The 9,143-nt window shown below is 39.8% G+C and overlaps 1 protein-coding gene across 1 annotated transcript in view; it reads left to right on the top strand.

Moving 5' to 3' along the window:
* Positions 1-1,508: 1,508 nt before the first annotated feature.
* asip1 (agouti signaling protein 1) overlaps positions 1,509-9,143 on the top strand; it is a 42,579-nt gene continuing 34,944 nt past the window's right edge. The window contains exon 1 of the mRNA XM_056275184.1: positions 1,509-1,817. The gene's annotated coding sequence lies outside the window, so the exon portion shown is untranslated. The remainder of the gene's footprint in view (positions 1,818-9,143) is intronic.

Here is a 9,143-nt window from a genome sequence, read left to right as displayed (position 1 = left end):
AAACATGCTTGCCTTCCTAGTTCAATGTCTCTCCTTACTTGCGTTCATTTGTTGTTCTACACATTGCTGAATGAATGATATTGGAATTCTAGTGGAAATTACTAAATGCCCCTTTAAACTAAGGACCTCTGGTTGAAGAAGCTGCACGTTCAGTCAGGAGGCCACTTTTCCGTGCACTGAGGTATGCCGAACCCCAACCTGTGGTAGAAAGACTATAGTGTATGTGTGTGTTTGGGTGTGTTTCCACCACTCTTTGCTTAGGTATCAGTTTGATAGCCAATTATTTACTGAGTCATCAGCTCCTGCCAGATATCTGGTGTTCTGTTATTATACTTTAATCCTTCCTAATTTCACATTTATGAGTCAAATAATATGAGCTGCCAGTGAAAACAGCGTCCCTCTGCCCTTCGCTGCAACACAAAGCCCTCGTGTTTAGAATCCATGTCCATATTGGGTTAAGGTATTTTAAAGCAATTTGAATTAAACCATGACCTGAACCAAACTATAACAGATTTATTAATTTAAATTGGGACCATGCTATCTTTATTACACCCTCAGTGTTATGCAAATCCACTGTGATGTTACACATGTGAGGCTAATATTTGCACGAAAGGATGAAGACTGAGTGAACCTGGACATGCATCATTTAAATTTGACACAGCTCAACTAGATTATGTGTTTGAGGTGATTGGTGACACCTGCTTTTGGTCGGTACATGAAGGGCAGATGGTACACAGAGATTGGTTTGGGCTGAGATTATGTGAGAGCAAAAGAAACAGTCAGAGATACAGAGGGAGTCAAATGGTTAAATCAAAGTTGCATTAAATGAAGTTGCCTAACTGTTTAATGAACTTGAGATGTTATGATAGCCTGATGATGTTCAATGTTAACATTGAAATATTGGCTCATATGAGTCCTGGTACATATGTACCACATGTATTATATGCATAATACACATCTTATATGTTTTATACCAGATTTTAACTATCAATCTAAATATATTTCTATGTATTGATTTAGCTATGTTTATCTATCTATCTATCTATCTATCTATCTATCTATCTATCTATCTATCTATCTATCTATCTATCTATCTATCTATCTATCTATCTATCTATCTATCTATCTATCTATCTATCTATCTATCTATCTATCTATCTATCTATCTATCTATCTATCTATCTATCTATCTGTGTTTTACTGTGCCGCCATTCAGGCCCCGCCCCTCCCTATGAGTCAGAGTTATGCCAGTAGCATTGGCTCATTATGTCTTTATTATTAAGAGCGGGGTAGGGGACTGGTACTTAACCTTAGCGGAAAGAGAGAGAGAGGACAGGAGCCCTGCAAATAAAAGAAAGAGAGAGAGTGCGAGAGAGAGAGAGAGAGAGAGAGAGAGAGAGAGAGAGAGAGAGAGAGAGAGAGAGAGAGAGAGAGAGAGAGAGAGAGAGAGAGAGAGAGAGAGAGAGAGAGAGAGAGAGAGAGAGAGAGAGAGAGAGAGAGAGAGAGAGACAAAGAAAACCACTGAGAGAGGTAAAGAAAGAGAGGGAGGAGAGAGGGATAAAAAGAGAGAAGAGAGACAGACATTGAAGGCGTTGTAGAGAGACGTACAGAGAGGTTTAGAGGGAAGATTTTCAGACAGAAGAGAGACAAAAAGGAGGCAAATCTAAAATACAGGAACAAAGGAGAAAAAGAAACCCATCAAGGGGGAAAGCAAAGGGAAGGAGTGCAGAAACCTACACGCTAAGGAAAGGCGGGATAGAGTGAGCGAGAGAGACTAAGACCCTAAGACCAAGGCATCCTTGGCCCATCAACCAAAGGTAAGGGGAAAATAATTCCGGGTGCCGTATCGCGTTGTTTCAGGGAGAGACAGCGGCGGTGTAGAAGCAAAGGAAAAAAGGCTCTGAACTACTACCAAATCCAATGTTAGTACCATGATGTACCATGGGATGATTTAAAAGACAGACATTTTGATAAAACAGATAAAACAGATATTCCTTGTTTAACACTCTTCAGCTTTAATCTCATGGTTGTCAGACCAAAGCCAGGCACTATGCCGCTATTCCATAAAGTTCGCTCTGAACTTGTTAAAATTCCTCTTAAAGTTTCTCCCTGTATGTTGTCTTTTAGCAGGGATTCTCACAAATGCAGCCTTAGACCTGCAACCAGATTGCTCATAAAAAATAAAATCTGAGACTGGCAACTGAACACATGCCTATAAAGGGACTCAGTGATTAGCAGAGATCAAAAGTGACCAGAAATGTCATACAAGCCACTAATTCCATGATTTGGCCCATAGGTGCTTAAATGTGCAGCTTTCTCTATTCTCATTGTCTGTCAGTCTTGTAGAAAGTCATGCCATTAAAACGATGTTAACGCTTCCTCTTTAGATTCGGAGTAAACGTTTGTAAAAGCATGTTTGTGCTTCGCCTGTGTAGGTGGGTTTTGAGGTTAATGAATGGCAGAAGGGCAATTTGGGCTATTTTAAGATGCAATTAGTTGACCTCCTTGTCCAGAGATAATTGTGAGTACCTCATCTGTGGAATAGGATTTAACTCACCAAATTATCAACATTATAAGCAACTATAAGTAAGGTTGTGAGTCTGAGTCACTGTGTCCAAATGGCTGACAAAATAAATAATTTTTTGTCCCTCGATAATATAGAAGCTGAAATGGAAACGTGATTATGCAGTGACTAGTAGCCCTCTTTAAGCTGTTGAAAATGAAAGAGTTGTTAGGCTTTTCTTGTGAGTTTCACTCATTTCAACCAATATCACAAGTGATTGTATCCTGTGTGATGCTACTACATTATGAAGGTCTTCACACAGTGGATATTAATCCACTGCAGGAGAGGATTAAAAGAGAGTCTTCCTTATTGAGGTTGCGGGTGTACCAGCGATGCTATAGCTACTGTGCCATAAACAGCATTAAGGTCCTCATTCTGATCAGCTCTTACCATTATGTGTACTGGATGAAAAGTTTAAAAGAGAAAACGAAAAGACAAAACCAAAGACAGAGCAAGAAAAGTTTCCAACTGCTTTGTTACCGCAAGAAGTAGTAAAGCATCCAATAAAACATAACTAGCTGTGGTTTATTGCAATTATCGGCGCGGGTGAAACATGGTTTGAACTGACGACATTGCTTGACTGAGAGTACCTGATGCATGAAAGATGGATGTGTCAGTTTGGAATGAAACTCCTCATGTGGTCTCCAGCTGTTTCACTATTGTTGTGCTTTTTTATTTTATTTTCCTTCAACACATGAGCAGCTTTAGATTTGGCTTGACACGAGCGAGTGAAGAGCTTCAAATTCCAAATGAGGTGTTCACCGATTAAAGAAAAAAAAAAAGAGAAGAAGATATAATTGCCGGCGTAAAAACAAGTCATTTGCAGTTAACGTTACCATTCGGTCATTCATTAGCTCTCTAAAAGTCCTTGATTTCGGAGACTCCCGCTGTTCTTTGTAAATCAAATATCGAAGAAGGTTACATTTTTGGCTTAAAAAGGAGACATAGTTTGGAACTCTGTCCATCGTAGAATCAATAGGACTTTGAAATCGACTGTCCCCGTGTACTACCTTTGAGGTTGGAGTAATGCATCTTTCCTTGTAATGCCAAAAACAGATAATGCCAGAGACAGAGGTCTGTAGCATATCCAGATGTCAAGACTTTAAGACGTGACAGGAATGGGGAGAAGAGCTGACTGTTAGGTTAAGTGGAACCAGTTGCCAAGAATCTGCCACAGAATTGATCGTTTTGTGATGATTTTACAAGGGATAGCTCAAGCCAAGTGTGTGTCCCACGAGTCTATTTTAGATACGTATTTATTGCAGCTCCTTGCATCTGGTTGCTTCTGATTTTGAGGATCTTGAACCTGAAGCTAAATGTAGTACACTGGTCAATCTGAACAACAACGTTGGCTGATTTTGCCTGGACATTAACACCAGTCGTTTTTGTGGTATGTGGGGATAAGTGTTCAAAGAAGACTTTGTCGTAATTTGGCCTTTTTGGCATTTTGCAAATCTATCTTCCTTTACAGGCTGTTTAACAGGGTCTGGTAGATGCTCACATGTCCGTATGCTTCTACGGTTGGAATGTCCAACCAAAAACTAAAATATAAAAGGGTGTGCACATGTCATTTGTGTTTGTACATATCTATGTGTGTGTTTGCTTGCGAGTTTATTTATTATGCAAGTGTGAGGGAACGCATGAGAAAAAGAGTGCCTATGAGAGAGAGAGAGAGAGCGAGATAACAGCAAGTACTAAGAAAAGAAGGGCATTTTTATGTGAATTTCAAATATTCTTAAAGGTTAAAAGGTCATTTTACAAAATCAACTCCTATAAATCACAGTATAAGTCTTAATGAGGATGGCTTTTTGGAGGTGTCCGTCTGTCTAAATGCATCTGTGTGCACTACACACCAAGAAGATACTCTTTGGCCACTAGTAATAAACTACATTGCAAAAGAAAACAAGGAAAGAAAAAAAATCTGCAAGAAGAAACAACTTAGCCATTATTTGGGGGTGACATCACAACAGTATAATTACAAAAATAAGATAAAAACAAAGGCCCCTGTAACCGTCAGTAGTTTCTTAACATGTCATGATGACCACTTTACAATGGCATGAGAGGTTGTGGATATACTCTCCCTAAAAGGAAAGCATATGTCTCGAAGGCTCCAAGTGGCTATTTGCTGGATAGGGAATTCCATTTTAAAGGACAACAAAAATCCGAACCATTTGAATTTTCGCCTCAGCTCTCTCTGTGGTTTTGTTTGACCTTGCCATGGTCACATTTTCTTGTCATTTCTCAGTGAAATCAGCGTTTCCTGCCACCCTGTATTGAATATCTCCTTCCCGAGCAAACATATCAAAGAGGTCCGTTCAAACTGTGAACATACCCTGAATTCATCCGCAGAGAAAAATCTTAAAGATGGTACAATGTGTGGCGCAGATGAAAGATTGGTGATATATGCGTTGAAGAAACAAAAGCAAAGTAAAAAAAAAAAAAAGGATTGGTCAAATATGACTATAAAAGAGGAAGAAAATATTACTCGTTGGCGCTGTGAGATGAACATGGGACTTTGAAAACAAAGGCAAGAAGCAAACAAAAAAAAATTATTATTTAACAAGATAAACTCTGAAAGCACCCTATTTGATTGGTAGACCTGGTCCCACGTATGTCTAAATCAAGACAGAGCGTCTGATTTTTGTCTCTTTTGCATCAAGGACATGATCCTCTCTTGTCTGTCTAAAACAATTCAAATCCGCTTCTGAGCAGTTTCCTCTGTTTGGAAAGTGGTGAAACTAAAAGACCTGAGCCCAGTTAAAAACCAGATCTTTTGCATTAACACAAAGCCTGTTAAATGCTCTGTCATGACTCCGGCTCAGCGGTCAGGAGCTGCAGACCTGACTGGCGCTGACCGTGGGTCATAGTAGATTAAAGGCCGTTGATACTCCAGTTAACTTTGACCCAACAAGCCTGTGACTCAACATTTTGTGCATCTCCTCATGCTTGAAGTCTACATTTTGGGGTGTATTTCAACCTTTTCTTTTAATGTTTCTCCATACACCTGCTGTTTGTCAGCAGGTGTACGGAGAAACATTAAAATAAGTACTTTAGAAGTCCAGTACATCATGTTTTGATTTAATGTGACCTTGAAAAGGATCTTTGCAAATCAATATTTCAAGATGAAGTGCTGAATGACTTATATACCTGGTGAAACATTGTGTGAAGAAATTTTGTTTAGGATTCATTACTAATGTTATTTCATTTCTTCCACATTTAATTTATCTTAATGTAGTTAATCCATTTAATGTGTGTGTGTGTGTGTGTGTGTGTGTGTGTGTGTGTGTGTGTGTGCATACGTGCGTGCATGCATGTGTGTGTATGTGTGTGTGTGTGTGTGTGTGTGTGTGTGTGGGTTTTAATGTGCCAAACCAAACTAGGAAACAGTTGAATTACTAGCCTTTGTCAGTCTCTTTCTGGGCAGGGGAAAGCAGCCTCGAGCATTGTGAAAAGCCATACTGTAAAACTGAAGATCCTAATATACTGTGATGAGTATCGTCACATTTGATTTAACAACACCTTTTATTATATTGATAGCTTTAAGATGCTTTCATTAAGTGTTTTTTTTTCCTGAAAATCTTTTATATGTACAGCTTTTTGTCACTGAAGGTCTAAGGGTAAACGATGTTTTCTTTTGTAATTTGCTTTAATTAATTATCATTGTATACATATGAAGCCCGCTGCACCTGTTCTGTGATTTAGTGCTGTACTAATAAAACTGGCTTGATTTTCCTCATCATTTTTGAGTCACAGTGTGCAGTCGAGTTTCATTGTGCAAAAAAAAAAATCACTGGCATAAACAGCTAGGAATATAACTAATACTTTACTACTTCTACTTTTTGTATACACTTATTCCGTGCAGGAGTATTGAAACTATTATTAAACAAAACCTAGACCCAGACCCTCTTATTGCTCTGTTTGGCGTTACTGATGGAGCTGACTCTCATCTGACATCTGCGGAGCGCCGCATGGTGGCCTTTGTTTTGCTCTTGGGCCCAGACGCACAATTTTACTCAGATGGAAGGATGCTGCCCTGTCCATGCTTAGCCAGTGGCTTTGAGACATAATCTCAAATTAGTGATGCTGCTGAGATTCTCAGTCAGTGACAGAGAGGAAATGTTTTTATAAAACCCGGGAACCCTTTTTATCATATTTTCATAACACCCAAACAATATAAGCACAATATTCATTTTAACTCGGCCCCTGACATGAAAAACAATACCTGGCTCCATGGAAATAGCTACATTATTCACCTCTTTTCTCCTAGACATTGTGCCTTGGAATTATTCCAGATAATCAGGGGGTGGGAGGGAAGGGCTGTTTCACTATATTACTGTTACCGCTGTCACTGCCACAGGGTTTTGATTGTTTTTGCTTGTTCTGTACATTGTGGGATATATATGGGCCCAACCCTGTTCATTTTTGGTAAAAATTCAATAAAAACATCTTGAAATAAAAAAATATTAGTACTGAACACTCAGCTCACAAACCACCAAAACATGTTTTTAATCATGCCGGATTAATGCCCATAGCGGGTCATATTACTCACTCCAAACTGGGTACTTTTGGGTAGTTTAGGGATGATTAGTATGACCCCTTTGAAGCACGGTTGTGTCACTGCGTTAAGTAAGTGGCAATGAAACACCATCGCTCGTCACAGAATATAGTTAAACAGTTGCTATGACAACAGCCGGCAAGTACACCATCTGCGTTCTTGCATTATCTGATGAAAATGCCAAGAGTATAACGAATATTAGTATCGTTTCGAACGAGCTGCATGATAATTTGATCTGCTTTTGCATTTGGTTGGGGTTTAAAGCAACATTATGCAACTTTTTTACCTTAAAATATCAGCTTCAAAATCATTTTGATGCTCGGGGCGGCATGGCCCAGGAGGTAGAGTGAGTCATCCAGTAATCGGAAGTTTCCTGGCTCGATCCCCAGCTCCTCCAGAGCAGTGGCACCCCCAGAATTGTTTCATAGGGGTGGCCAAATGGGGCCACTGAAAATCTTGGGGTGGCACACAAAAACCAAAAGCCATGACTGAATTTCAGGAATTCTATTATGCTGTTGTAGTATAATGTATAGGCTAGTTGAAAACTGTCAATATGAGAGTTAAGGAATAGCATACTGACATACTTTGGTTTCTTATTTTTTTTTACAGTTAATGTTACTAAATATCTGATGTGCATAGACTAATACCAGTACAGTTAACATTTTGAGTTCCACAACAATTCTGTTTTAATGTGTTATGTATCTGTATACATTGTAACATGTTAAAAGATTCATTGTTATATGTCCAAAAATTAAAAATGAAAATATCAGATAGAAGCATATTATGCATAATCAGAAGCATATTCTGCATATGCGACTCGTGGCTGGGGGGGCCAGCGGGGGGGGGGGCAGGGATCGTATCAGGGTTGCTGTGGCCACCCCTGGCCACCCCTTGGGGGCGCCACTGCTCCAGAGAGCATGTCGAAGTGTCCATGAGCAAGACACTGAACCCCTAACCGCTCCTAATGAGCAGGTTGTTGCCTGCATGGCAGCCTCCACCATCAGTGTGTGAATGTGTGTGTGAATGGGTGGAGTGAGGCATATATTGTAAAGCGCATTTACCATTTACACGGACTTGTAACAGGGAGAACGGTGCCTCTTTCATTCCCACTCTTCCCCGAATGCCTGTCCTTGCCCCGCGTAACTTGGGTTGAGCGGGTACAATCTCCAACGATCAATTTTTTTTTCCTAGGATGGCGAAATCATGACCCACCCTACTCTGCCTCTGATTGGCTAGTATTAGTTGTCTTCGTTGGTTGGTCATTGGTTGGTCATATGAGGAGTGAGATAGGTTAGGGTTAGGATAAGAATAACAGGGTAAGCCAATCAGAAGCAGAGTAGGACGGTTGTGCTTTTGGGTTGTTTTGGGTATCCATGTTTTGGGCATTGTTTTGGGTATCTGTATTGTGTTTTTTTGTGTGTTTTGTTTGTTTGTTTTTGTTTTGTTTTTTTGGTACTTTTGAGATGTTTTGGGTTGTTTTGGGTACTTTTGTCTAGTTTGGGTTGTTTAGGGTATCTGTACTGGCAGGGTTTGGATACTTTTGGGTTGTTTGGGGTCACTTTTGGGTTGTAGAGGTATCTGTACTGGCATGTTTTGGGTACTTTTGTGTTGTTTTGGGTATCTGTATTGTTTTTGGTTTTGGTTTTTTGGGGCACTTTTGGGAAGTTTTGTGTTGTTTTTGGTTGTGTTGAGTATCTGTACTGGCATGTTTTGGGGAATTTTGGATACTTTTGGGTTGCTTTTGGTAGCCATTCTGGCATGTTTTGAGTACTTTTGGGTTATTTTGGATGCTTCTGGGATCTTTTGGGTACTTTTGGGTTATTTGGGGTGATTAGTGTGATGCCTAACAAACCTGCCCCAGTTATTAACACAGCAACAGATCTTCTAATCTGTAAAACACACTGAAAGGCTGTTAGATAACCTATGCTGCTGTCTTTGACAACACATCGCAGGCTGGTGCAGGTAGTGTTAAGGGTCAAGGTTATGGGACTAGTAAGATGTCATATGGGATGGGGTCAAGGCATT

The sequence above is a fragment of the Lampris incognitus genome, chromosome 2, assembly GCF_029633865.1.
Source record: "Lampris incognitus isolate fLamInc1 chromosome 2, fLamInc1.hap2, whole genome shotgun sequence".
Classification (NCBI taxonomy): domain Eukaryota; kingdom Metazoa; phylum Chordata; class Actinopteri; order Lampriformes; family Lampridae; genus Lampris; species Lampris incognitus.
The sequence above is the reverse complement of the archived record's forward strand: the minus strand, read 5'-3'. Positions and strand labels throughout refer to the sequence as shown.